Here is a 27,982-nt window from a genome sequence, read left to right as displayed (position 1 = left end):
TGCATTTTTAATTTAGTAAATCATACAATAATTTATGGTATTTACTCTCCTCCTGAACAACACACAGGTCTTTAAGTACTTTAATTCAGCGATTCTCTCCAGATTGACTGGCTATTACTGTTATATATTTTAATTTATCTCTTATTTTTGTGAATTTTGTAAATTTAAATCATTTAAAAAATAATTGCATATATATTACATGTATACAATTAGTGCAGGGTTTGGAAAATTTATTCAATAAATGGCCAGATAGTAAATATTCTCAGTGTCATCAACTATCTGGTTTTTGTAACAACTACTCAGCTTTGCTTTGTAGTACAGAGGCAGCCATAAATAGCATGTCAATGAATTGACACTCCAGTAAAACTTTATTCACAAAACCTGATAATCAGTCACATTTGGTCATGGGCCACCTATGCTAACTCCTATACCAATGCCTTACTAGACATTTGTTGTCACAGATCATTCCTTTCTTCTACCTCAGATAATTTTCCTTCTGCCTTTTTTTTTAATGATGTGCTGTTAGCAAACAATTTTTTTTTGTTTGAAACTGTATTTTGCCTTCTTTTTGGAAAGAATTTTTTTGTTGTATATATATACAGTTTTATATATATATATGTGTGTGTGTGTGTGTATGTATGTATATGTGTGTGTGTGTGTGTGTGTGTGTGTGTGTGTGTGTATATATGGTTTCTTACTGATAGTTTTGTTTTGGCCATTAAAGATCCTTTAGTGCTTACTTTTGTTTTTCATTGCCTTTCTGAGAAATTCACCATCAGTTTGTGGTTTTTTTAGTGTCTTTTGGGCAGCTTTAAGGATCTTTTTTTTTTTTTTTTTTGGCTTTTAAATCTTTGTTCTTTTAAGTGTTAGTATTGGTGTCTTTGTGAGCTTTTCAAGTTTTCTGGCATTTTCTCTTCATATATTGCCTCTGTCTCATTCTTTCTACATATATGTTAGACATTTTTTTTTTACTGTATTGTTCTTGTCTCTTTTAATATTTTTCCCTTTGACTTTCTGGCCTGTAGTCTGAGTAATTTCTTTGATATTACAGTTTATTAATTTTATTTTCATCTGTATCTAATGTGCTGTTTTTGGGGGGTAAAACTTTATAGAATTCTAATATATTATACAGAAATGAAATACATCAACTATTAGTATACAACTTGATACATTTCATAAAATAAATCTGCCCATGTTACTAGCTTCTCAATCAAGATCAAAAATTTTACCAAAACCCAGGAGATCTTCTCTAGTCCCTTGCCGGTCTCTGTTACTTCAGAGGTACATGGTATCAGGATGTCTAAAACATAAATTATTTTTCCTGTTTTTCAACTTTGTAATACTTTATTAAATTTTAAAATTTGCTTATGATATTTTCATTTTCATTGATTTTTTTTTAAAATCCTTGCATTTTATTCATAATTTCCAAGGCTTTGTTATATTTCTTGATACATGAATCATTTATTTTATTGTCTGAGTCCTGCTGATTCTTGCCTGTATGCCTAGTGTTGTTCTTTGTGGGTTTTTTTGTGTGTTTCTTTGTTGCTCCTTTTTGTGGGGGAGAGTCTACTTATTTTTCCTGGAAATATTTGTCTAGAAATTTTTTTGAAGATGAGCTCAAAGATTCTTCCTTTGTAGTTCAAATTTATTTCTGATGTATTGGGAGCATTACCAGTTTACAACCACTTGAAACTAGAGGCTTTTATACCATGTAGATAATAAAAATTCAAGTTACAATCTTTTATGAGGCTTGGTTTGTGGTTATATGTATTTTTTTTCCACTCTGTTCAAGGTTCAGCTTTCTGATCATGTACAGAGGGTAAAAACAGGGCAGTTTTATTTCTAGTTTATTCTAACATTAATATTGTAGCCATATGCATTAAAATCTTATGTTCTATTAGGTTCTACAATGCAAGTGTCAACAAGGATGTTCCATTTCACCAGGTTTGAAATGCCTCAACCAATTTGTTTTGCTTACCTCTGAGTTCCTGAGTTTTCTCAGTCCCTGGCCTTAATAAAGCCTTACTTTTTTGGGGAAACTCACTAATGAATTTAAGAAGATATGGAGTGCAGGGGCGCCTGGGTCTTTGTGACGCTCATTCGGTTGAGCATCCGACTTCAGCTCAGGACATGATCTTGCAGTTTGTGAGTTCGAGCCCTGCATCAGGCTCTGTGCTGACAGCTCAGAGCCTGGAGCCTGCTTCAGATTCTGTCTGTCCCTATCTCTCTGCCCCTCCCCGCTCATTCCCCCCAACCCCGTCAAAAAAAAAAAAAAAAAAACATTTAAAAAAATTAAAAAAAAAGAAGATATGGAGTGCATGTCTCTGTATGTGTAAACCAGTTCATATAAATTTTATTCATAGTGTGATGTATAAACCTTTTATAAATATATTCATCCTTTTTGTTTTTAGCACAAATGTCATTCAGGGCACTAAATCTACCAGGTTACTGGAAATACAGTCCCTCAGTGATTTAAAGATGTGACAATATCATATCCCCCTTTTATCTAATGGATTTTATGAAAGGACTGATATATACTGCCCTACTATTCTTTATCTTTTGAATACTCTTTAAAATCCCTGTTATAGCACTTCTGCCAGCTTCTTTTTCTCCTCTTGTATGATAAATTACTTTCTTCTCACCTTGTTTTTCAAATACATTATGAATGACTTAAGGAACTACAGAATTCTCCATCTTTAAAGCAGAAGGTGTTATATTCTGATACTTTATTCCTAGAACTGAGTTAGATAGCATCTTAGTTTGTTTTGAATATTTAAAAAAATCACACACCAGATGGAGAGGGCAAGAATCAAATAGAAACTTCTAAAGTCTATTTTTCTTACTCCCTGGGAGAAAATAGTGTGACAATATAATCAGCCCTGAAACCTAAAGTAAAAACAGTTTTTTGTTTTTTTGTTTTTTACCACATGGTTATTCTCATTGGCCAAACCTACCTTGAGGGAAGGAGATTATTTCATGAGATTTGAACATCCATTGTGTAATACCATGTTCTGTAATCCCCATATGTTTGTTTTACCCAGATTTTTTTCTTATAAATGATTTCTAGTTTCATACCTTTGTGGTTGGAAAAGATAATTGATGTGATTTCATTCTTCTTGAATTTATTGAGACTTGTGTTGTAGCCTAGCATGTAATCTGTCCTGGACAATGTTCCATGTGTCCTTGAAAAGAAGTGATGCTTCTGCTTTTGGATAGAATGATCTGTATGTATCTCTTTAGTCCATCTGATCTAATGTGTCTTTTAAGGCCAATGTTTCCTTATTAATTTTCTGTCCTGAGTTATCTCCTCATTGATACAAGTGGAGTATTAAAGTCTCCTACTATTCTTATCCTGCCATCTATTTTTGCCTTTACTTCTGTTAATATTTGCTTTATGTATTTAGGTGCTTCTATTGGGTGCATAAATGTTTAAAAATGTTATATCCTATTGTTGGATTGATCCTTTCATCATTGTATAATGCTCTCCTTTATTTTAATGCTCTCCTTTATTTTGAAGTCCAGAATCATGATGCCTTCAGCTTTGCTTTGCTTTTTTCAGGATTGCTTTAGCTAATTCTACTCCTAAAACCAGTACTGCATTGTATGTTAACCAATTGGAATTTAAATAAAATTTGAAAAGAAAAAAAGAGTCTATTTTGTTTGACATAAGTATTGCTACCCCAACTTTCTTTTCATTGCCATTTGCATGGAATATCCTTTTCCATCCTCTTTGAGTCTGTGTGTGTCTTTAGATTTGAAGTGAGTCTCTTGTAGGCAACTGATATATAGGTTTTGTTTTTTTTAATTCATTCATTCAGTCACTCTGTGTCTTTTGATGGGGAGTTTAGTCTATTTGCATTTAAAGTAATTATCCATTGGTATATATTTATTGTCATTTTGTTTATTGTTTCCCAGCTGTTTTTTGCAGTTCTTCTCTGTTCCTTTTCTTCTTTTTCTCTCTTATGCTTTGATTGTTTCCTTTAATGTTGTATTTAGATTTTTTTTTCTTTTGTGCATTTACTAGAAGTTTTTTCTTTGTGGTTACTGTGAGGTTTACACATATCATCTTATGTATATAACAGTCATTTTGAAGTTCACAGTAACTTAATTTTTAATACATTTCAAAGCTTTATATTTTTACTTTCCCCCACCTTATATCTCATATTTTTAAAGACATAATTTTTTAAAATGTTTATTTTGAGAGAGAGAGAGACAGTGCAGTAGAGGGAGGGGCAGAGAGAGAGAGAGAGAGAGAGAGAGAAATCCTTGCTGTCAGCACAGAGCCTGACGAGGGGCTTGGGCCCATGAACTGTGAGATCAAACTGTGAGCTGAGCCAAAATCAAAAGTTGGACACTTAACCAACTGAGCCACCTACGTGCCCCTTATGTTTCATATTTTTGATGATTCATTTTACATCTTTTTATGTATCCCTGAACTAATTATTATTTTTTTAATTTTTACAACTTTTATACTCTTCATACTTGGTTTATAAGTAATATGTCTACTACTTTTATTATTTACCTTTTCCAGTGTGATTTTTACTTTTGTATGTTTTCTTATTAAATAGTACATTGTATTTTTAGTTTATTCTTTTGAACATTTCTTGTAGCCTGTTTTAAGTAGATGAACTCCTTTACCTTTTGCTTAACTGGAAAATTCTCAATCTTTCTGAATGATAATGTCTGGGTACAGAATTCTTGGTCGGCCATTTTTTTTTCCTTTTAGCCTTTTGAATATATCATGCCACTCTTTTTTGATCTATAAAGTTTTTGCTGAAATATCTGCTAATTGCCTTAGGGGGTTTTCCCTGTATGTAATATGTTGCTGTTCTCTTATTACTCTGTTTACCTTTTATCATTTTAATGAGACTGTGTCTTGGTGTGTTTCTCTTTGGGTTCATCTTATTTGGGCCTCTCTGATCGTCCTGGACATAGATGTCTGTTTGCTTCCCCCAGATTATGGATGTTTTTAGCCATTATTTCTTCAAATAAATTTTTCTTGACTTTTCTCTCTTTTCTCCTTCTGGGACTCGGATAATGAGAATGTTATTCCTTTTGATATTCTCCCAGAGGTCCCTTAAAGTATCCTTACTTCTTTTAATTCTTTTTTAATTTTTATGCTTTTTGTTTTCCATTCCTTTGTTTTTCATTCATTGATGGTGCTTCTGTTTCATCCATTCTGCTGTTAAATCCCTCTAGTATACTTGTAAGTTTAGTTTTAATATTTCGTGTTTTCTTATTTTCTGTCTCTTTGTGGAAGGAAATTCTTGGTGCTTCTCCATTGCTTAGGTAGGTGAGCATCTTTATGACCATTACTTTGAACCCTTTATCTCGTAGGTTGCCTCTCTCCATTTCATTAAGGTCTTTTCCTGTGGATTTGCCTTGTTCTTTGGAATATATTCTTCTGTCTACTCATTTTGCTTGTTTCTCTGTGTTTGTATGTATTAGATGAAATGGCTATCTCCCTCAACCTTGAAGGAATAGTCTTGTGTAGGAGGTGTTTTGTGTGGCCCAGGTGTTTTGTGTGTCCTGTGGCTACCAGAGCTAGTCATTCTATGGGCATCCCCACAGATGTAGACATCCTGTGGGCTGTTTGTCCCCTGGCTTTGATAGGGCTTCAGTTGGTATTGTGTGCAAGGTGGGGCTCTAGGTACTCACCTGGCTTATGTATCTTGGCTACTGCATGGGGAGAGTGGGCTTCCAGCTGCTTGCCTGTTCTGGTTGTGGCTTGCATTCTTGGTGGATTGGGCATGATTTGGGATACTTATCTGGCTTTTTTTTTACACCTTGGGTGCTACATGGAAGTGGGGAGGGGCAGGAGGCTCACCCAGCCTGTTCAAGGTGAGTGGTGGGCAGACCACACCTACCCACTGGTGCCAGAAGCCTAGAAGGGGTCTACCTAAAATGGTGCTTGTTGGCTCCTTCACCAAAAGGTAGGATGAGATTGCAAAAATGGCTGTTGACAGCACATCCGTCCACAGCAGACTGCTTTTTTACATTTTTAAATTATTTAATTTAAAATTACAGATTCCTGTCTCTCTTTAAAATTAGTAAATGGGTCTCCCTGTGTTATGGTCTAGGGGCTTTTTCTTGTTTTTGTGCTGGATCATAGGGCAAATGAGTTTGTGGGCAAATCCTTTAAGAGCAGATCTTTGTTCTCTAATGTACTGTGATTCTTCTGGTCTTAATCTGGTATTCAGATTAATTCTGCTTATTCAAAACTAGACATTAAAATTGTTTTAATGTTCATTCATTTTTGAGAGAGCATGAGTTGGGGAGGGACAGAGAGAGACACACACACACACACACAGAATTCGAAGCAGGCTCCAGGCTCTGAGCTGTCAGCACAGAGCCTAACATGGAGTTCAAACCCACGAACCCTGAGATTATGACCTGAGCTAAAGTCAGAACTCAGCCAACTGAGTCACCCAGGATCCCCAAAACCAGACATTTTACACCTTGTCTCTACTATGCCTGCCTCCAAGGTCAGGATTCCTGATTTGGGGCACAATCCCTTAACTTTTTCAGGGTGTATTCTGTATTTGTAGGAACCCTCCCTCATGTGCCTCCTCTGAGGTGGTTTTTGGGGCAAGGTGTGTCTGCCTTCCCACTCTTCTATGTGTGTCTTTCTTGGCTTTTGAGTAGAGGTGCTACTCATCTAGTTCATGGATCCTAGAGGAAAAGCATGCCATATGTAGTTATAAATTTGTTGTGTCCATGGGAGGAGGTGAGTTCAGGGTCTTCCTATGTCACCATCTTGAACTCTCTCATGAAGAATTGATGTTAACAAACCTACAGTGTGTGTGTGTGTGTGTGTGTGTGTGTGTGTGTTTTATTTGAGAAAGGAGAGAGGGTGGTATTTGTATGTATGCGTTGATATTCTTAGGTTGCAAGGAACAGAAATCGAGTCAGGAGAACTTAAACAAAAATGGAACTTATGATTCATTCTCCACATATTCTATTACAGAAAGCAACTTTAACTTTTAGTTAAAATTTTGATACTAATCTCACTATTTGTCTCTGGTAATTATGAGCACCATGCTTTCAGTTAAAACTTTCTCTTATTTCTTTCTTTGTTGTTTTCCTTGTCCTCACAACTCCTCTTGAATTATTTTTTCTTGCTTTGTCTTTGGTGTTGCTTGGTTATTCTGAGTTACAGATTTCTCTTGAAACTAATTTATCGAAACCAATTATTTAAACTTACGGAATGAATAACAATATTTCCTATGTAACTAAAGTTTTGTGCTTCAAACCGTTTATTTGATGGAAATATTTCAGTATATTGCATGGTGTGTGTGTGTGTGTGTGTGTGTGTGTGTGTCTGTGTATAGTGATGGGTTGTTAATCATACCGCTCTGATTTACAAAGGAAATTCAAATCCATTGTTTCTGTAGAGAAAAGTAGGGCTGCTCTCCCCACTGCTTGCTACTGCCCACCCCCAGCCTCACTATCTTTTTCTGTGTTTAAACAAGGACAACTCTACTGTTGCAGGGTCTTAGCATATGCTGTATATGTGACTGCCTCCTTCTTGATCTTTTTTCTAGCCTTTCTTCTCACTTTTTAGGCTTCTATGTATTTAACTTGCCAGCTCCGTCTGCTCTGTGATGTTACTGCTTCTGACTCATCACTCTTAATACTCCTATCCCTATTTTAATTATTTTTGTTCAGCTCCTGATTGCCCTCCTAGGGTAAAAAGTGTAAGAAGTGTATCTGTCTTGTTCATGGTACTATTCCTATCATTTAGCACAATTTAGCACAATGAATGGCACGAAATAGGGGTTCACTAAATAGTTGTAGAGTATGCTATTCGGCAAATAATTTTTGGTTACTGTAAGGAGAAAAAAGAACTTAAAGAATGAAAAGGTAAATTTCTGATGTGTCTTCAAGTTCGTAAATAATTGAAAAAAAATTCTTTGTCATTATGACATGAAAAAAAAGAAAAACAATTACAAAATGATCAATAGAATGAGCATGAAGGGTTCTCCTAGATTTCAGGCATAACTGAATTTGGACTTCAAAAGTTCATAATGAGGAGCTGTTTGTTGAAATGTGTCATCTGATTTCAATTGCCATAGAAAGGGAGAGATGATCTCTAATGTGGTCAGATCCAATCTGTATAGGGTGTTTGGGTCAAAATCAACATCTTGAGTTTCATTACGAAGCATTTGCAGTGAGGCTTGCAGATGTAATTTGCTACATCTATCTCACACCTCTGAGCAGATGGGTTTCTACACTGTGCCTAGTAGAGGTTTGTTTTTTCTTCTTTGAAAGAGTTGCCTGCAACTTTAATAAAATATTTTGACAGAAATGGAATATTGAGATCATTTATAAATTAAAACTTTGCTATTGTTGGCTTTAGTGAATTTTCATAGAAACTGATGTTAAAATTGTTGAGCATCTATGAAAAACAGAAAGTTTTCCAATGTAATTCTTTTTTATCTTTTTGGTTTATATTGTTCTATCTTGAGTTTTTTAATATCTTAATTTGATAATTATAATTTCTACTTATTCTGAAAGAAGATGTACTATTACATTAGACTTTTTCCAGTTTTACTCAATGTCTTTAATTGTAGTCCTTAATCCATATGTAAATAAGATACCTTGGGGAAAAGAAGAAGCTCAGAAAAAAGCTTAAGATTTGTTCTCGATGCTGCTGCTGTTAAATCTCTTGGATACCATCATGTATGTATTACAAATGAAGTTAAGGTGTTGAAATGCCTAAATGTAGTTAATACGATTGCTGTATACATAATTATTTTCTCAATAGCTCACATCCATCCTGCTCCATCATTTGTTTAGTCATGGATTCTGTGACTTTCAAAGACTTGAGAATGAACCTTACTTAATTGCTTCCCTGTCAGTCAATTTTGTATTTCCCAACACCCCCCCCCACACATATGCGATCAATTTTATAAACAAAAACAAAAATGGTAGAACTAGTGTATATTTTACCTTTAAAATATATAATTTAAAATTCACTTAAGATCATAAAAATGGGGGGGCGCCTGGGTGGCGCAGTCGGTTGGGCGTCCGACTTCAGCCAGGTCACGATCTCGCGGTCCGTGAGTTCGAGCCCCGCGTCAGGCTCTGGGCTGATGGCTCAGAGCCTGGAGCCTATTTCCGATTCTGTGTCTCCCTCTCTCTCTGCCCCTCCCCCGTTCATGCTCTGTCTCTCTCTGTCCCAAAAATAAATAAACGTTGAAAAAAAAAATTAAAAAAAAAAAGATCATAAAAATGGGTTTTTGAAATGATACCAAGGTAACATAGTTTCATTAAAGGAATTTTTTAAAAATTGGGATATAATTCACACATAGCATTGTGTAAGTTTAAGGTATATAACATATCAGTTTGCTACATTTATATATTGCAATATGATTACCATCATGGTGTCAGCTAACACTTCTGTAGGTCACATAATTATCATTTCTCTTTTGTGATGAGAACATTTAATACCTAGTCTCTTAGCAACTTTAAAGTATGTAATACAGTATTACTGACTATAATCAGTAAGTTGTACATTAGGATTCCAGAACTTCTTCATCTTCTAGTTGCACGTTTGTAACCCTTAACAGCATCCCCCCAATATTCCCACCCCTGAGCCTCTGGTAACCACCATTCTACTCTCTGTCTCTGTGAGTACAGCTTGTTTAGATTCCATATGCAAGTGATATATAGTATTTGTCTTCCTCTCTCTGACTTATCTCACTTAGCATAAGTCTTCATTAAAGGAACTTTTAAAGCACGAATATACAAGAGAGAAAAATCACTTTGGTGATAACCAGTGTTAACGATTTAGTTTTGTATTTCTTCCCAGAGCTTGTTTTTTCTATTTTGTTTGATAAATATATACATACATATACGTATATAGTATCCATGTTGTAAAATGATTATATTCATGATGTACAGTTAAGATAATAACTCCTGACAAAATTTTCAGTACTTTTTTTTCCATTTATTCTGCACATTTCACAGGGGCATAACATGTTTTGAAACCATTTCCATCTAAAAGTAAGAGGATTCAAAAAATCTGCCTTAACTCTTGGGTTTAGTGTATGTGGACTTTGTCCTTTGTAAATCATATTTTCTCAGGTTACAAGGAACAGAGAAAGTCCAATTATCTTAGGGCATGGGCATTCAGTGATCTCTAATCATCAATAGAAGAGTCTCAGAAGTGATCATTAGCGACCAAAGTATGCCAGAGAGTGGAATGTAAATGAGGACCTTGAACAATAGTAGCTCTGCTCACCCACTGACAAGTTGGGCTTGACTGTTTCCTTTTCTACTACTGTCCTTATATTTTTAAATACCTCTTTTGAAATATAATTTACATTCATAATATTTACTCATTGTATGCCTAAAGTTCAGCGATTTTTGAGGAAATGTATAAAGATATACAACCATCACCACAATACAGTTGTATAACATTTCTGTCACCTCATATTTCCCTTATGTCCATTTTGCAATTAATTTCTGTTCCCCACACTCCAGTCCTAACCCCCTATTGATCTGATTTCTGTCTTTATAAACTTGGCTTTTCTGGACATTTATTAAAAGGGAATCATACAGTATGTAGTTTTTTGCATCTTAAGACCTTATGTATTTATGTATTAGTGTACCCAGGGTACACTTTTTTTCACTTAGTATAATATTTTCATTAAAAAATTTTTTTACATTTATTTATTTTTGATAGAGACAGAGCACAAGTGGGGGGGGGGCAGAGAGACAGGGATACACAGAATCCAAAGTGGGCTCCAGGCTCGGAGCTGTCAGCACAGAGCCCGACGCAGGGCTCAAACTCAAACCACAAGATCTTGACCTGAGCCGATGTCAGACGCTTAACCGACTGAGCCACCCAGATGCCCCATCACTTAGTGTAATATTTTTAAAGTTCATTCATGATATACCATGTATCATTATGTACCATGTACATAATGACAATTATGAGTAATAATTCTGTGGTTATGTCACATTTTTATTAATTTTACAGTTAATATTCAATTGTGCAGTCATCAGTTTTTGACTTATGATTAATGCTGCTATGAACATTTGGGTACATGAATTTATATAGACAAATATTATTTATCATGGATAGAGTCTTTGGGGTAGAATTACTGGATTTTATAGTAACTTTTTATTGAACATTTCAAGAAATTGCCCAACATTTCAGAAGTGATTGTACCATTTGACATTACCACTATTAACGTATTAGAGTTTTACTTTCAATATATCTTTGCCAGCACTTGGTATTTTTGCCATTCTGAAAGAGTATGTAGTACTTTATTGGGGCAGTCAGTTTGCGTTTCTGTAATGACTAATGTTAATGGACTTTTTTCATGTACTTACTACATATTTCCTTAGTGAAATGTGTATTTAAATTGTCCATTTTTTAGTTATCTTCTAATTTTTGAGTTGTAAGAGTTCTTATGTGTTCTAGATGCAGGTCCTTTTTCAGATATGTTATTTACTAATATTTTCTTCTAGGTTTGGGCTTTTGCTTGCATTTTCTTTTTTTTTTTTTTTAATTCAAATTCCAGTTAGTTAACTTGCAGTGTTATTTGTTTCAGGTATACAATATAGTAGTGATTAACCACTTTGGTACATCACCAGGTGCTCATCACAACAAGTGCACTCCTTAATCCCCATCACCTATTTTACCCATCCCTCCACCTGCCTCTCCTCTGGTATCTGTCAGTTCTTTATAGTTGAGTCTGTTTCTTCATTTGCTTCTCTCCCTCTTTCCTTTTTTATCCTCTATGCTTGTTTGTTTTCTTTCTTAACTTGCACATATGGGTGAAATCATATGGTATTTGTCTTTCTGACGGACTTATTTCACTTAGCATAATACTCAGTAGCTCCATTCACATTATTGCAAATGGGAAGATTTCATTCTCTTTATTATGGTTGAGTTAACATTCCATTATGTATATATACTGCATTGTCTTTATCCGTTCATCAGTTGATGGACACTGGGGCTGTTTCCATAGTTGGAATTTGCATTTTCCTAATATTTTTATAACTTAAATTTTAGAATTTAATAAAATCCTCTTTCATTTTCTTTATTAATTGTGCTTTGAGTGACTTAGTTTTAACTCTTACAATATGGTCTGTGGTCCTTTTTGATGTATTTTTTTTTTGTATGATATGAGGTAAGAGTCTTAAATTCATTTTATTATATGCAGATATTTAATTTTCTTAGCATCATATTCAAAAGATTGTCCTTATGGAACTGTCTTGGCACCTTTGCTGAAAATCAGTCAACCATAAATCTAAGTCACTTTTTCCCCCCTGTACTCTCAATTCTATTCCATTGATCTATATGCCTGTCCTTGTGCCTGTACCACACAGTGATAATTACTGTGGTGTTATATTGTCTTTAAAATTATGTAATACAAGTCGTCCAACTTCTTTTTTTTTCTTTGAAATTATTTTGTCTATTTTAGATTCTTTGCATTCCTATGCAAGTTTAAGCGTTAGCTTATTGGTTTCTACAAAAAAGAGCCTGCAAAGACTTTGATAGGAATGGCATTTAACTTATAAATGAAATATTGGGGATATTTCCCATCTTGACAATGTTGAGTCCTTCAGTTTATGATCCTAAAATGTTTCTCCTTTTATTTATGTCTTCAATTTTATTCAGCAGTATTTTGCAGATTTCAGTGTCTTGAATGCCTTGCATGTCCTTGTTAAAATTTTAAAATGCATTTAAGTTGCTGTGAATGGAATTATGTTCTTATTTTCATTTTTAAAATTTTTCATTGCCTGTATCTAAAAGTATAATTTTGTATGTTTCCCTCATATCCTGTGACCTTACCAGACTTGTTTATTCTAGTTGTTAGTGTGGAGTCTCTGAAATTTTCTATAAAGTGAGCCATGCCATCTATGAATAAAGACTCTGTTACTTCTTTGTTTCCAATCTGCACGTCATTATTTTTTTCTTTTGTTTTTACCTTAGTACATTGGCTGGAATCTTCGGTACAATGCTGCGTAGGACTAATGAGAACACATATCCTTGCCTTATTCCCAAATCTAGAGAGAAAGCCTATAGAATGTCACCACTAAGTATTATGGTAGCTATGTATTTTTCATAGATGTCCTTCATCAGGTTGAGAAAGATCCATTCTATTCCCAATTTTTTCAGGCTTTTTACCATGAAATGGTTTGAATTTTTTCAGATGCTTTTATGAAACCATTCAGATACTGGTGTATGTGTCTTTTACTATTAATGTTGCATATTAATCAGTTTTACATAATTAATTGATTAAATGATTAAACTAATCTTGGATTTGGAGATGGATCCTGCTTGGTTATGGTGTATCATCTCTTCATATGGTACTGGACACAGTTTGCTTTTTTTTTTTTTTAAAGGATTTTGTATATATTTTCATGACAGATTTTAGTTTATAGTTTTCTGGCAGCGTGTGCCCTGGTTTTCATAACAGGATAATGCTAGCCTTGTAGAATGAGTTGGGAAGTCTTTCCACCTGTTCTGTTTCTGAAAGAGTTCCTGGACAAATAGCATTATTTTGTTAATTTTGGTAGAAATCACCCTTGAAGCCCTGGGGAATGGGTAGACCTTTTTTTGTAGAAAGTTTTTGAATTAATAATTCAATCACTTTATTTGTTTTAGGTCTATTCAGAGTTTCTGTTCCTCTTCTAGTCAGTCTTAATAAATTGTGTCTAGAAAGTTATCCATTTATCTAAGTTTTCTAAATTGTTGCGGCATACAGAATTGTTCACAATACTGTATTTTAATCCTTTTAAATTTCTTTAGGGTTGATGTAATATTCCTCCTTTAATTCTTCATTTTAGTAAGTTGTGGATTCTCCTTTTTTTGAGGTTAGTCTAGTTAAAGGGTTATCACATTGCTGATCTATTCATAGAATCAACTTTTAGCTTTATTGTTTTTCTGTTGTGTTTCTTAAGGGGATAACTTAAGTTATGGATATGAAATATATGATACAGACACTTAATACTATAAACTTTAAGCATTATTCTAATTTCCAAATACTGTTATTTACTTCACAATATTTTGAATTTTCCTTATGTTTTCTTCTCTGGCCCCCAGTTATTTAGAAACTATGCATTGTTTAACTTCCATGTATTTGAAAATTTCAGGTTTCTATTTTTTCCTGTTATTTAGTCCCATTGTGGTCTAGACCATATATTTAATAATTTCAATCCTTTTAACTATATTAAGACTTGCATTATGGTCTATCATATGGTCTATTTCAGAGAGTGTTCCATATGTGCTTCAGTGAATTTTCTACAGTAGTTGGTGCAACATTCCATGTATGTCAGTTAGATCAAATGGGTTGATATTGCTTTATACTCTTCTGTACCAATGCTGACTTTCTATCTACTTATTCTATTATTGAGAGTGGAGTATTGAGATATTCAAGTGTTACTGTTTAGTTGCTTAGTCTTTAAATCTTGTCAGGTTTTGCTTCATATATTTCCCTATTAAATGTCTTTCTTTCTGTAATACTTTCTTAAATTTATTTTGTTATTTATTATAGTTATTCCAATATTTTTATGCTTATAGTTTTTATGATGTATCTTTCCCATCCTTTTACTTTAGATTTTTAAAAATATTTTATTTGATATTTGAGAGAGAGTGTGTCAACAGGTAAAGGGAAGAGAGAGAGGGGGAGAGAGGATCCAAAGTATTTCATGCTGACAGGCTAACAACTGCAAGCCTGATGCAGTGTTTGAACTCATGAGTGTTGAGATCACGAACTGAGCTCAAGTTGGATGCTCAGCTGACTGAGCAACCCATGTTCCCCTCCCCCATCCTTTTACTTTAAATGTAGTTCTGTTTTTGAATGAAGGTAATTAATTTAGTTAGGTCTTGCTTATTTTTGCAGTCTGAAAATACCTTATTTTTAAGTGAGGTGTTTAGACCATCGACATTTTGTGTCTTATTGACATATTTGAATAAATGGGTCATTAGCTATTTTTTGTTTTGTGTATTTTGTTCCTCTGATCTTTTTTTTTACTGCCTCCTATATCTGAAATGTATATTTTAGTGTACGATTCTATTTTCTCCATCAGTTTTTCTTTTTACTATGTATTGTTTTTTATAATTATGGTTCTCTTTTCTGAGGAAACTGGATTTTATCTCTTTTTTTAATGTATTTATTTTTGAAAGAGCAAGCGAGCAAGTGTGTGGGAGGGACAAAGAGAGAGAGAGAAAGGGGGGTACAAAGGATTCCAAGTAGATCTCACGCTGACAGCAATAAGCCTGATGCAGGGCTCAAACTCACGAACCATGAGATCGTGACTTGACCAGAAGTCAGACACTTAACTGACTGAGCCACCCAGGGTATACACCCTACTGTATACTTTTTTAAAGGTGACTCTGGGAATTGTATTATTATGCTCCTGAATTTATCACACTTTAACTTAGATATATTTTAACTTAATATTTTTTTTTTTTTAGTTTCAGGTTTTTATTCCAATTTTCCAATTGTGATAAATCAGCTTTGTCAAGATTTGAGAATTTGGGGGAAATATTGGATGCCCTATCTGCCATATACTTTAAAATATTTAAGTTTGCAAACTTTTTTAACTGATTCAAAAATATTTATTGAATGTGGTAATATTCTTCACATAGGGATTAAACTGAACTTTTTTCAAATTTGTTTTAAATTCTAGTTAGTTAAAATTTGTGTAATATTAACTTCAGGAGTAGAATGAATGAATTAACGATCTTGCAGTTGGTCAGATCGAACCCAGGTAGCACTCTGCGCTGACAGTGTGGACCTGCTTGGGATTTTCTCTCTCCCTCTCTCTGCCCCTTCCCTGCTGGCGTGCTCTCTCTCTCTCTCTCTCTCTCTCTCTCTCTCTCTCTCTCTTTCTCTCTCTCTTTTAGAATAAATAAATAAGTAAACTTAAAAATTAATGATTCATCACTTACATATAACAGCCAGTGTTCATCACAAGTGCCCTTCTTAATACCCATCATCCATTTAGCCCATCCCCCAACCACTTCCCCTGCCTCGACACTCAGTTTGTTCTCTGTTGTTAAGAGTCTCTTATGCTTTGCTTCCTTTTCTTTTCTCCCTCCTTCCCCTATGTTTGTCTGTTTTGTTTCTTAAATTCCACTTATGAGTGAAATCATAGGATGTTTGTCTTTCTCTACTGACTTATGTTGCTTAGCATAATATACTCTATCTACATTATTGCAAATGGCAAGATGTGATTCTTTTTGATAGCTGAGTAATACTCCAGTGTCTATATTTACCACATCTTTTTTATCCAGTCGTCAGACAACGGACATTTGGGCTCATTCCATAATTTGGCTGTTGTTGTTAATGCTGCTATATGTGCATGTGCCCGTTTAAATCTGTATTTTTGTATCCTTTGAGTAAAGACCTAGTAGCTTGATTGCTGGGTCATGCAGTAGTTCTATTTTTAACTTCCTGAAGAATCTCCATACTCTTTTCCATAGTGGCTACAGCAGTTTGCATTCCTACCAACACTGTAAGAGGGTTCCCTTTCTCCATATCTTCACTAGCATCTGTTGTTTCCTGTGTTGTTAATTTTAGCCATTCTGACAGGTGTGAGGTGGTATCTCATTGCAGTTTTGATTTGTATTTCCCTGATGAGTGATATTGAGCATCTTTTCATGTGTCTGTTGGCCATCTGGTTGTCTTCTGTAGAAAAATGTCTATTCATGTCTTTACATTTCTTCACTGGATTGTTTTTTGGGTGTTGAGCTTGATAAATTCTTTACAGATTTTGTACACTAATCCTTTATCAGATATTTCATTTGCAAATATATTCTCCCATTCCATAGGCTGCCTTTTTGTTTTGTTGATTGTTTCCTTCATTGTGTAGGAACTTTCTATCTTGGTGAAATCTCAATAATTTATTTTTGCTTTTGTTTCCCTTCCCTCTGGAGATGTGTCTAGTAACAAGTTGCTCCACCCAAGGTCAAAGATGTTGCTGCTTGTATTCTCCTCTAGAATTTTGATGGTTTCCTGTCTCACACTTAGGTTTTTCATCCATTTTTAAATGACTTTTGTGTATAGTGTAAGAAAATGGTCCAGTTTTATTTTTCTGCATTTTGCTGTCCAGTTTTCCCAACACCATTTGTTGAAGAGACTTTTTTCCCATTGGATATTCTTCCTGCTTTAATGAAGATTATTTGACTATATAGTTGTATGTCCATTTCTGGGTTTTTTTATTCTATTGCATTGATCTCTGTGTCTGTTTTTGTGCCAGTACCATACTGTCTTGATGACTACAGCTTTGTATTATAGCTTTAAGTGTGGAATTGTGGTGCCCCCAGCTTTGCTTTTCTCTTTCAAGATTGCTTTGACTGAATAGAGTCTTTTGTGGTTCTATACAAATTTTAGGATTGTTTATTCTAGCTCTGAGAAGAATGCTGGTGGTATTTTGATAAGGACTGCATTAAATGCATAGATTGCTTTGAATATTATAGATATTTTAACAACATTTTTTCTTGTAATCCATGAGCACGGAATGTGTTTCCATTTCTTTGTGTCATCTTTAGTTTCTTTCATAAGTGTTCTATCGTTTTCAGAGTACAGATCTTTTACCTTGTTGATTACATTTATTCCTAGGTGTCTTATGGTTTTTGGTGTTTTTGTAAATGAGATTAATTCCTTGGTTTCTCTTTCTGCTGATTTGTTATTGGTATATAGAAATGCAATGGGTTTCTGTACATTGATTTTATATCATGTGACTCTGCTGAATTTGTGTAATAGTTTTAGCAGTTTTTTGGTGGAGTCTTTTCTTTCCAGGTTTTCTACATAGAGTATCGTGTTATCTGGGAATAGTGAAAGTTTACCTTCTCCCTTGCTGGTTTGGATGCCTTTTATTTCTGTTTGTTGTCTGATTGCTGAGGCTAGGAATTTTAGTACTATGTTAAATAACACTGATGAGAGTGGACATGCCTATCTTGTTCTTCCCCATAGAAGGAAAACCTGTCTGTTTTTCCCCATTGAGGATGGTACTAGCTGTTGGTCTTTCGTATATGGCCTTTTTGATGTTTAGATGTTCCCTGTATCCCTACTTTGTTGAGGTTTTTATCAACAATGGATGGTTGGTGCTACATGGGTGATGGTTATTAAGGAGAGCACTTATTGTGAGCACTGGGTATTGTGTGTAAGTGATGAATCATTGAATTCTGTGTCTGAAACCAATATTGCACTGTGTATGTTAACTAGAATTTAAATAATATTTGAAAAAAAAATACAAGAATGGATGCTGTATTTTGTCAGATGCTTTTTCTGCTGCATCTAATGAGAGGGTCATATGGTTCTTATCCTTTCTTTTATTAATGTGGTATATCTTGTTGGTTTTCAATTATTGAACCACCCCTACAGCCCAGGACAAATCCCACATGATCACAGTGAATAATTTTTTAATGTATTTTGGATTCAATTTGTGTAGTATCTTGTTGGGAATTTTTGCATTCCTGTTCATCAAGGATATTGGCCTGTAATTCTCCTTTTTAGTGGGATCTTTGAGAATCAAGGTAATGCTGGTGTCATAGAATGAGTTTAGAAGTTTTCCTTCTATTTCTACTTTTTGGAACAGTTTAAGAGGAATAGACAAACTCTTCTTTAAATGATTGGTAGAATTCCCCTGGGAAGACATATGGTCCTGGACTTTTGTTTGTTGAGAGATTTTTGATTGCTGATACAATTTGTTTGCTGGTTATGGGTCTGTTCAAATTTTCTATTTCTTCCTGGTTCAGTTTTGATAGTTTGTATGCTTCTAAGAATTTATCTCTTTGTTCCAGATTGCCCAATTTGTTGGCACATAATTTTTCATAATATTCTCTTATAATTATTTTATTTCTGTGGTGTTGGTTGTGATCTCTCATCTTTCTTTCATGATTTCATTTATTTATACTCTTTCTCCTTTTTTTTTTTTTTTGAAAAGTCTGACTGCCCGTTTATCAATTTTACTTCTTCTAGCGAAGAATCAGCTCTTAGTTTTGTTATATATGTTTTCTTTTTAGATTCTATATCATTTATTTCTGCTCCAATCTTTATTATTTTCTTTCTTCAGCTGGCTGTAGGCTTCATTTGTTCTTTTTCTAGCTCCTTCAGGCTTAAGATTAGGTTGTGTATTTGAGACTTTGCTTGCTCCTTGAGGTAAGCCTGCATTGCTATATAATTCCACCTTGTGACTACCTTTGTTCCATCCCAAAGATTCTGAACTGTTGCATTTCATTTTCATCTGCATCCACTTAAAAAAAGTTTTGGTTTTTTAAAATTTCCTGGTTAACCCATTCATTATTTTGTAGGGTGTTCTTTAACTTCCATGTATTTGTGGTCTTCCCAAATTTTTTCTTGTGGTTGACTTCAAGTTTCATAGCATTGTGGTCAGAAAATATCCATGGTATGATCTCTGTCTTCTTGTACTTGTCACCTGATTTGTGATCCAGTATGTGATCTATTCTGGTGAATGTTCCATGTGCACTCAAAAAGAATGTGTATTCTGCTTTAGGATGCAGTGCTTTGAATATCTCTCTGAAGTCCATCTGGTCAAGTGTGTCATTCAAAACCATTGTTTTCTTGTTGATTTTCTGCATAGATGATCTGTCCCTTGTTGTAAGTGGTGTGTTAAAATCCCCTACTATTATGTTATTGTATTGGTATCAATGAGTTTCTTTATCTTTGTCATTAATTTATATATATATATATATATATATATATATATATATGTATATATATATTTGGGGGCATACATATTTACAGTTGTTAGATCTTGTTGAATAGACCTGTTTATGATGCCCTTCTTCTTCTCTTGAGTCTTTGTTTTAAAGTCTAAATTTCTCGGGGCGCCTGGGTGGCGCAGTCGGTTAAGCGTCCGACTTCAGCCAGGTCACGATCTCGCGGTCCGTGAGTTCGAGCCCCGCGTCGGGCTCTGGGCTGATGGCTCAGAGCCTGGAGCCTGTTTCCGATTCTGTGTCTCCCTCTCTCTCTGCCCCTCCCCCGTTCATGCTCTGTCTCTCTCTGTCCCAAAAATAAATAAACGTTGAAAAAAAAAATTTTAATAAAGTCTAAATTTCTCTAATAAAAGTATGGCTACTCCAGCATTCTTTTGACGTCCATTAGTATGATAGATGTTTCTCCACCCCCTCACTTTCAGTCTGCATCTGTCTAAAATGAGTCTCTTTTAGCTAACATATAGATGAGTACTTTTTTCATCCATTCTGATATCCTGTGTATTCTAATTAGAGCATTTAGTCCATTTACATTCAGAGTGATTATTGATAGATATGAATTTAGTGTCATTGTATTACCTGTAAAGTCATTGTTTTCTGGAGATTTTCTCTGTTAATTTCTAGTCTTTGTTTCTTTTGGTCTTTCTTACTCAAAGAGTCTCCTTTAATATTTCTTGCAAGGCTGGTTTAGTGGTCACAAACTTCTTTAGGTTTTATTTGGGCAACTCTTTATCTCTACTTCTGTTCTGAATTACAGCCTTGCTGGATAAAGTATTCTTGGCTGCATATTTTTCCCATTCAGCCTGTTGAATATATCATGCTACTCCCTTCTGGCCTGCCAGGTTTCTGTGGAGAGATCTGTTGCTAATCTGTTTTGTCTTCCCTTGTAGGTTAGTAATTTCTCTTGGTGCTTTCAGGAGTCTTTCCTTATGTTTGTGGTTTGCAAATTTTACTATGATATTTCTTAGTGTTGGCAGGCTCTTTTTGATTTTGATGGAAGTTCTCTGTGCTTTCTGGATTTGGATGTCTGTTTTTTTACCCAGATTAGATACATTTTCAGCTATAATTTGCTAAAACGAACCTTCTGCTCCTTTTCCCTCTCTTCTTCTTCTGGGACTCCTATGATACAAATGTTATTATACTTTTGGAGTTGCTGAGTTCCCTCAGTCTACATTTGTGATTTAACATTTTTCTTTCCTTCTTTTCAGCATCCTTATTTTGCATAATTTTATCTTCTATATAACTTATTCCTTCCTTTGATTCTTCTATCCTTGTGCTTATTACATGCTTTCTGTTTTACATCTCATTTATAACATTTTTATTTCGGCCTGACTAGGTCTTTTATCTCTGTAGTAAGGGTCTCTCTGGTTCTTTCTTTGCTTTTCTCAAGCTCAGCTAGTATCCTTATAATTATTGTTTTAAATTCTGGTTCAAACATATTACTTATATCTGTTTTGATCAGCTTCCTGGCTGTGACCTCTTCTTGTTATTTCTTTAGGGATGAATTCCTCCGTCTTTGCATTTTGTCTATGACTTTGTCTTTTGTGTGTTAGGAAAGCATGTGCCTTGTCTTATTTCCATTAGAGCTGAAGCTCTGCAGCACTTTGGTCAATAGACCTGGAACATGTGGGGTGTTTGTGCTGGTCTTCTGGGGAAGAGGTCCACTATTGTTCTGGCTCTCAATCACACTTGCCCTAGTAAAAAAGACACCTGCAGTACACAAGGGGGTGGGGGGTGGGGGGGGTGGGGCTTAGTGTCATCAGCTCAAACCTCCACTTACTGAAATCTGGCTATGATGATACCTGGGATAAAAACAACATCAGCCTGCTCTCTTCTCTGTAGGGGGAGGTTGTACCTTCCACTGTTCAGGAAGCCCTCAGAGAAGAGCAATCTCCTCTCTTGCATCCCAGGCTTTTGTCAGTTGCTTGCCTTCAATGTGTCTCTGTATGAGTCATTTGACTGCCTGGTAGTGCAGAGCTCCTGTGTTTTACCTCAGGCACATGTGTGGGTTTCAAAACTCCAAATTTTAGGAATGTGGCATGGCTTGGACCCATGCTCATCCTCTGTGGGAGGGTTTCAGCATGCTGTAGCTGGTGCTATTTTGTTCTAGAAGGGCAGTTGCACCAACGTGCAGGGGCTTGGGAGTCTGCTGAGGCGCAGCAAAAAGCTGGATTCCAGGTTAGAGACGCAGCAAAAAGCTGGATTCCAGGTTAGCTGCCCTCAGTCTGTGTCTCAGTTCATTTGCTAATGAATGCAGCCACACAATGGTGCCCCACCAACTCTTTTGTCCCCTGAGAGTACCATCAAATGCACTCCAAGAAGGGGAACTGTCTTTACCAGCATGACCCAGGGGAGTCTCAGAACACACTGCTCACCCTTTGACTTCTGCCCTCCTTCTCCATAGGAGCACCACTACACTCACCAGGCTTGACTGGAGTGATGGTGTGGACTTCTAAAACTTTAGGCTTTGAGTTCCATTGCTTGTAAAAGCTTAAAATAATCAGCCCCTCTCATTTCCCCAGTCAGTGGTTTTGGGAAAGTGTTTTTCTTGGGGAATCATCTGCATGCTTCTCTCCCTCCCTCCCTCTCTCCATGATCAGAGCTCTCCCCTCTGTAGCACCCACGATTCTTTTCTCCCCCAAATCACATCTCCTCACTTCCTGACTTCCACGATATGGCCTCTTTTCTCCTTCTAATTGTGCTGTTGATTCTATTCTCATATCGTTTTCCTCCGTTTTCAGAATGACTTAATTATCTTGCTGTGTTTGAGGGATGAGGCAAACAAGATCCTCCTCCTACTCCACTATTTTAACTCCCCTTTTAGTTCATTTCTTGTAAATTATGAAAGTTTGTTCTAAGATAGTTCTCTACCCCATTCTGTTCACACAGATTATATCTCTATGAATCATAACAATACAGTATTATATTTATTGCTTTATATAATTAATTGCCTTTTAAAGAACATAAGAGAAATGGGAAATAATACATTTGTACTTTTTCATATTAAACCATGTTGATCATATCCATTTCTCTTCATTTTTTCCAGTGGGTTTGAATTAACACCTGATGGACTTACTTTAGTATTCCTCATAAGGCACTTGGCTAGCAATGAGTTCTCTCAGCTCTTTGTTCATCTGGGATTATTTTTTTTTTCATCTTCATATTTGGAACATAATTTTTCTGACTATAGAGTTCTTGCTTTACAGTGTATTTTCTTTCCTATATTGGAATGTTATTTTTCACTCCCTTCTTTTTTCTTAGTTTTTTTTTTTTTAATTTCAGTTAGTTTCATATGTAGAATTTAGTTAGTCAGCCCTTCTATACAAACACCTGGTGATCATTATAAGTGTACTCGTTAAATCCCATCACCTGTTTCATCCATCCCCCATCCCCCCATCCCATCTCCCTTCTGGTAACCATCCATTTATAGTTAAGAGTTATTTTCTTAGTTTCCTCTTTCTCTTTTTTTCCCTGTAGTAATTTGTTTCTTTAATCCCACATATTAGTTAAATCATATGGTATTTGTCTTTCTCTTACTGACTTATTTCACGTAGCATAATATTCTTTACCTCCATCCATGTCATTGTAAATGGTGAGAGTTTATTCATTTTTATGACTAATTTTCCATTGTGTGTATGTATGTATGTATATGTATACTTGTGTATATATGGATACGTGTGTGTATATATATACACACACACATACACACTGGAATATTACTACAATATACATAATTATGTGTGTGTGTCTATATATAGAGAAAGAGACACACTCACATACATACACACATACATACATACACACAACTTTCTTTTTATCCATTCATCTATTGATGGACATTTTTGCTGTTTTCATGATTTTGCTGTTATTGATCATATTGCCTTCTGAACTCCCATTATTTTACATAAAAATCAGCTTTTAAACATATTGAGTTTCCACTATATGCAAATTAGGTTTTTTTTTTTCCTGATTTCAAGAATTTCTCTTGTTTTTTGATTTTCACCAATTTGCTTATAAATCTAGGTGTTAGTGTGTTAGTATTTATCGTCTTTGGACTTGAAAGGCATTGTTTCCTCAAATATTTTTCTATTCTTTTTCTTGCCTTCTGGGTCTTATGTCACTTTTATATTAGTATGCTTGATGTTGTTCTTTAGGTCTCTGTGGCTCTGTTAATTCTTCAATATTTTTTCTTTTTTTTTCAGGTTGGCTAATTTCTGTTGATAGGCTCATTTTATTTTTCCTTAGACCACCATGAATCTACTATTGTGGCCTACATTTTTCATTTCTTTCCTTTTCTTTTAATGTTTATTTTTGAGGGGGGCTGGGGAGGGGCAGAGAGAGAGAGAGAGAGAGAGGGGGAGAAACAGAATCCAAAGCAGGCTCCAGGCTCTGAGCTCTTTAGGGCTCAGTGCTGAGATGAAACTCACAACCACAAGGTTATGACCTGAGCTAAAGTCAGATGCTTAACTGACTGAACCCCCCCCCCACGCATCCCCTTTCTCTTCCCTTTTTAATTAAAGCATAATTAACGACATTTTACTAGTTTGAGTTGTGCAATATAATGAGTCAACAATTCTATACATTATTCACTGCTCCTCAGGATAAGTCTGTGATAATCCCATTTATTTCACCTCCCTCACCCTCTTTCTCTCTGGCAACGACTAGTTCTCTGTATTTAAGAGTGTGTTTTTGTATCTGTCTCCTTTATCTTTGTTTCTTTATTTTGCTTCTTAAATAAAAGTGAAATCATATGACACTTCGCCTACTCTGTGTGACTTATTTCACTTATCATTATATCCTCTAGGTCCACCCATCTTGTCTCAAATGCATGATCTCTTTTTTATGGCTGTGTAATATTCCATTGTGTATGTATACTCACACACAGAACATTTTCCTTATCCATTTGTTGTCTGTTGATGGACACTCAAGTTGCTTCTATGTCTTGACTGTTCTAAGTAATGCTGCAATAAATATAAGCTTGCATATTTCTTTTTGAGTTAGTATTTTCATTTTCTCTGGGTAAATACCCAGGAGTGAATTTATTGTATCATATGGTATTTCAATTTTTAATTTTTTGAGTAACCTTCAAAGTCTTTTCCACAGTGGCTGCACAAATTTGCATTCCCACCAACAGTGCATAAGGGTTCTTTTTTTGCTGCATTGTGGTTTTGATTTTCAGTTCCCTTATGATGAGTGATGTTGAGCATCTTTTCATGTGTCTGTTGGTCATCTGTATGTCTTTGGAGAAATGTCTGTTCATGTATTTTGCCCATTTTTAATTGGATTATTCATTTTGTGTGTGAGTGTTGTAGAATTTCTTATTTATTTTGGATGGTAACCTTTTATCAGATATAGCATTTGCAAATATCTTCTTCCTTTTCATAGGTTGCCTTTTAGTTTTGTTGATTATTCCCTTTGCTGTTCAGGTTTTTATTTTATACTTTTTTAATTTAAAAAAAAAGTAAGCTTTTTATTTTGATGTAGTCTCAGTAGTTTATTTTTGTTTTTATTTCTCTTGTCTCAGGAAATGTATCTTGAAAAAGTTCCTACCGCCAGTGTTAGAGAAATTACTGCATGTGCTCTCTTCTAGGATTTTTATGGTTTCGGGTTTTACATTTAGGTCTTTAATCCATTTTGAGTTTATTTTTGTGTTTGATTTTGGAAAGTAGTCCACTTTAAGGGTACCTGAGGGGCTCAGTCGATTAAGCATCTGACTTGTGATATTCGCTCAGGCCACGATCTCATGGTTTGTGTAACTGAGTCCTGCACCTGGCTCGGTGTGGAGAGCATGGATTCTGCTTGGGATTCTCTTTCTCCATCTCTCTCTGCCCTTCCCCTGCTTGTGCGCTCTCTCTCTCGCTCTCTCTCTCTCTTCCTCTCTCCCCCTCTCAAAATAAACATTAAAAAAAAAAAGAATGTAGTCCAGTTACATTCTTTTACATGTTGCTGTACAATTTTCCCAGCACCATATTTTCAAAATTCTGTCTTTTCCCCATTATATATTTTTGCCTCCTTTGAATTGATTGATTGACCATGTGTTTATTTCTTGACTATCTATTCTGTTCCATTTATCTAGGTAGATTTTTTTTTTTTTTTGTGCCAGTACCATATTGTTTTGATATATAGCTTTGTAGCATATCTTGAAATCTGGTATTGTGATACCTGCAACTTTGTTCTTTCTCAGGATGGTTTTGGCTATTTGGAGTTTTCTGTAATTGTATACGGATGTTAATCATTCTTCATTCTAGTTTTGTGAAAAATGCCATTTGTATTTTGATAGGGATCGCATTGAATCTGTAGATGGCTTTGGGTGCCATGGACATTTTAACAGTATTTTTCCAATCCATCCAGTATCTTTTTCTGTGTTTGCTTTGTCTTCAGTTTTTTCATCAGTGTTTTATAGTTTTCAGAGTACAGGTTTTGTACCTCTTTGGTTGTTTTTTCCTAGATATTTTATTCGTTTTGGTACAGTTTTATAAATGGATGGTTTTTTTTAAAGTATCTCTTTCTTTGTCCTTAGTGTATAGAAATGCTACCCATTTCTAGGCATTACTTTTGTATCGTGCCACTTTACTGAATCCGTTTATTCCTTGTAGTAGTTTTTTGGTGGAGTCTTCAGGATTTTCTGTGTATAGTATCATTTCATCTGAATACAGTGACAGTTTAAATTCTTTTCTGCTACAGTTGCCTGTTACTTCTTTTTCTTATCTGATGGTTCTAGCTCAGATTTCCAGTACTATGTTGAGTAAAAGTGGTGAGAATGGACATCCTTATTTTGTTCCTAACCTTCTAGGGAAAGCTCTCAATTTTTTGCCATTGACTGTGATAGCTGGGGGGTTTTCATATGACCTTTATAATGTTGAAGTCTGCCCTCTAACCCCAATTTGTTAGGTGTTGTATCATGAATGGATATTGAATCTTGTCACATGCTTTTTCTACATCTATTGAAATGAACGTAGGGTTTCTATCCTTTCTTTTGTTGATGTGATACATGGTGTTGGTTGATTTGCAAATATTGATCCATCTTTTCATCCTGGAATAAGTCACACCTGATCTTAGTGGATTATGTTTTTAATATATTGTTGTATGCAGTTTGCTATTATTTGTTGAAGGTTTTTGCATCTATGTTTTTCAGGGATATTAGCCTGTAGCTTGCTTTCCTTCTTTATTTTTTCTTTTTTTTTTTTTTTTTTTTTTTTTTGGTGTCTGTCTGGTTTTGCTATCAGCGTAATATTGGCCTCATAGAATGTATTTAGAAACTTTCATTTGTCTTGTATTCTTTGGAATGGTTTGTGGAGAATAGGTATTAACTTTTCTTTAAGTGTCTGGTGGAATTCACCTGTGAGGCCGTTTCATCCTAGACTTTTGGTTTTTGGTAGTTTTTTGATTGGCAGTGCACTTTTGTTACTTGTAAATGGTCTGTTCAGATTTTCTATTTCTTCATGGTTCAGTTTTGGAAGACTGTTATGTTTCTAGCAATTTATCCATATCCATATCTTTTAGGTTGTCCAGTTTGTTGGCATGTAACTTTTAATATTACATGCCATGTAGTTTGATACAATCTTTTGTCTTTCGTGTCAGTTGTTACTTCTCTCATTCTCATTTTATTTATTTGAGTCCTTTCTCTTTTTCTTCATGAGTCTGGCTAAGGGTTTGTCAGTTTTGTTTATCTTTTCAAGAACTAGCCCTAGGTTTCATTGATTTTTTTTTTTTTTTTTTTTTGGAGGGGGTCTCTGTCATTTGTTTCTGCTTGGATCTTAATTACTTCCTTACTTCTAGTCCCTTTGGGTTTTGTTTTTTCTTCTTTTTCTAGTTCCTTTAGGTGTAAGGTTAGATTGTTTATTTAAGCTTTTTCTTGGTTCTTGAGGAATGCTTGTGTTGTTGTATTATTACCTCTTAGAATTGCTTTCACTGTATACCAAAGATTTGGGACCTTTGTGTTTTCATTTTCACTTATCTCTGTGTATTTTTTTATTTCTTATTTGATTGCTTCGTTGACCAATTGGTTGTTCAGTATCATGTTGTTTCATCTCCATTTGTTTGTGTTTTTTACACTTTTTTTCATGTGATTTATTTTTTGTTTCATATAGTTATCAGAAAAGATACATGGTATAATTTCAGTCTTTTGTTTTGAAAGCATTTATAAAAGTATTTTTATTTGCTAATCATGATGTTTACATGTAGTAGCAAAACACAAGCTATATATATAAAAGGCTTTCATGAAATGCATTTAGAAATGTGCATCTCCTTTTTCATAAGGATACAGTTCAGGACAAC

At 34.9% G+C, this 27,982-nt stretch overlaps 1 protein-coding gene across 12 annotated transcripts in view; it reads left to right on the top strand.

Annotated features, from left to right (window-relative positions):
• The window catches only part of VPS13B (vacuolar protein sorting 13 homolog B), an 811,203-nt gene that overhangs the window by 407,129 nt on the left and 376,092 nt on the right, over nucleotides 1–27,982 (top strand). The gene's annotated exons all lie outside the window — the stretch shown is intronic.

This window comes from Leopardus geoffroyi, chromosome C3 (assembly GCF_018350155.1).
Source record: "Leopardus geoffroyi isolate Oge1 chromosome C3, O.geoffroyi_Oge1_pat1.0, whole genome shotgun sequence".
NCBI lineage: Eukaryota > Metazoa > Chordata > Mammalia > Carnivora > Felidae > Leopardus > Leopardus geoffroyi.
Note: the sequence above shows the minus strand (reverse complement) of the source record. Positions and strands in the feature narration are given on the sequence as shown.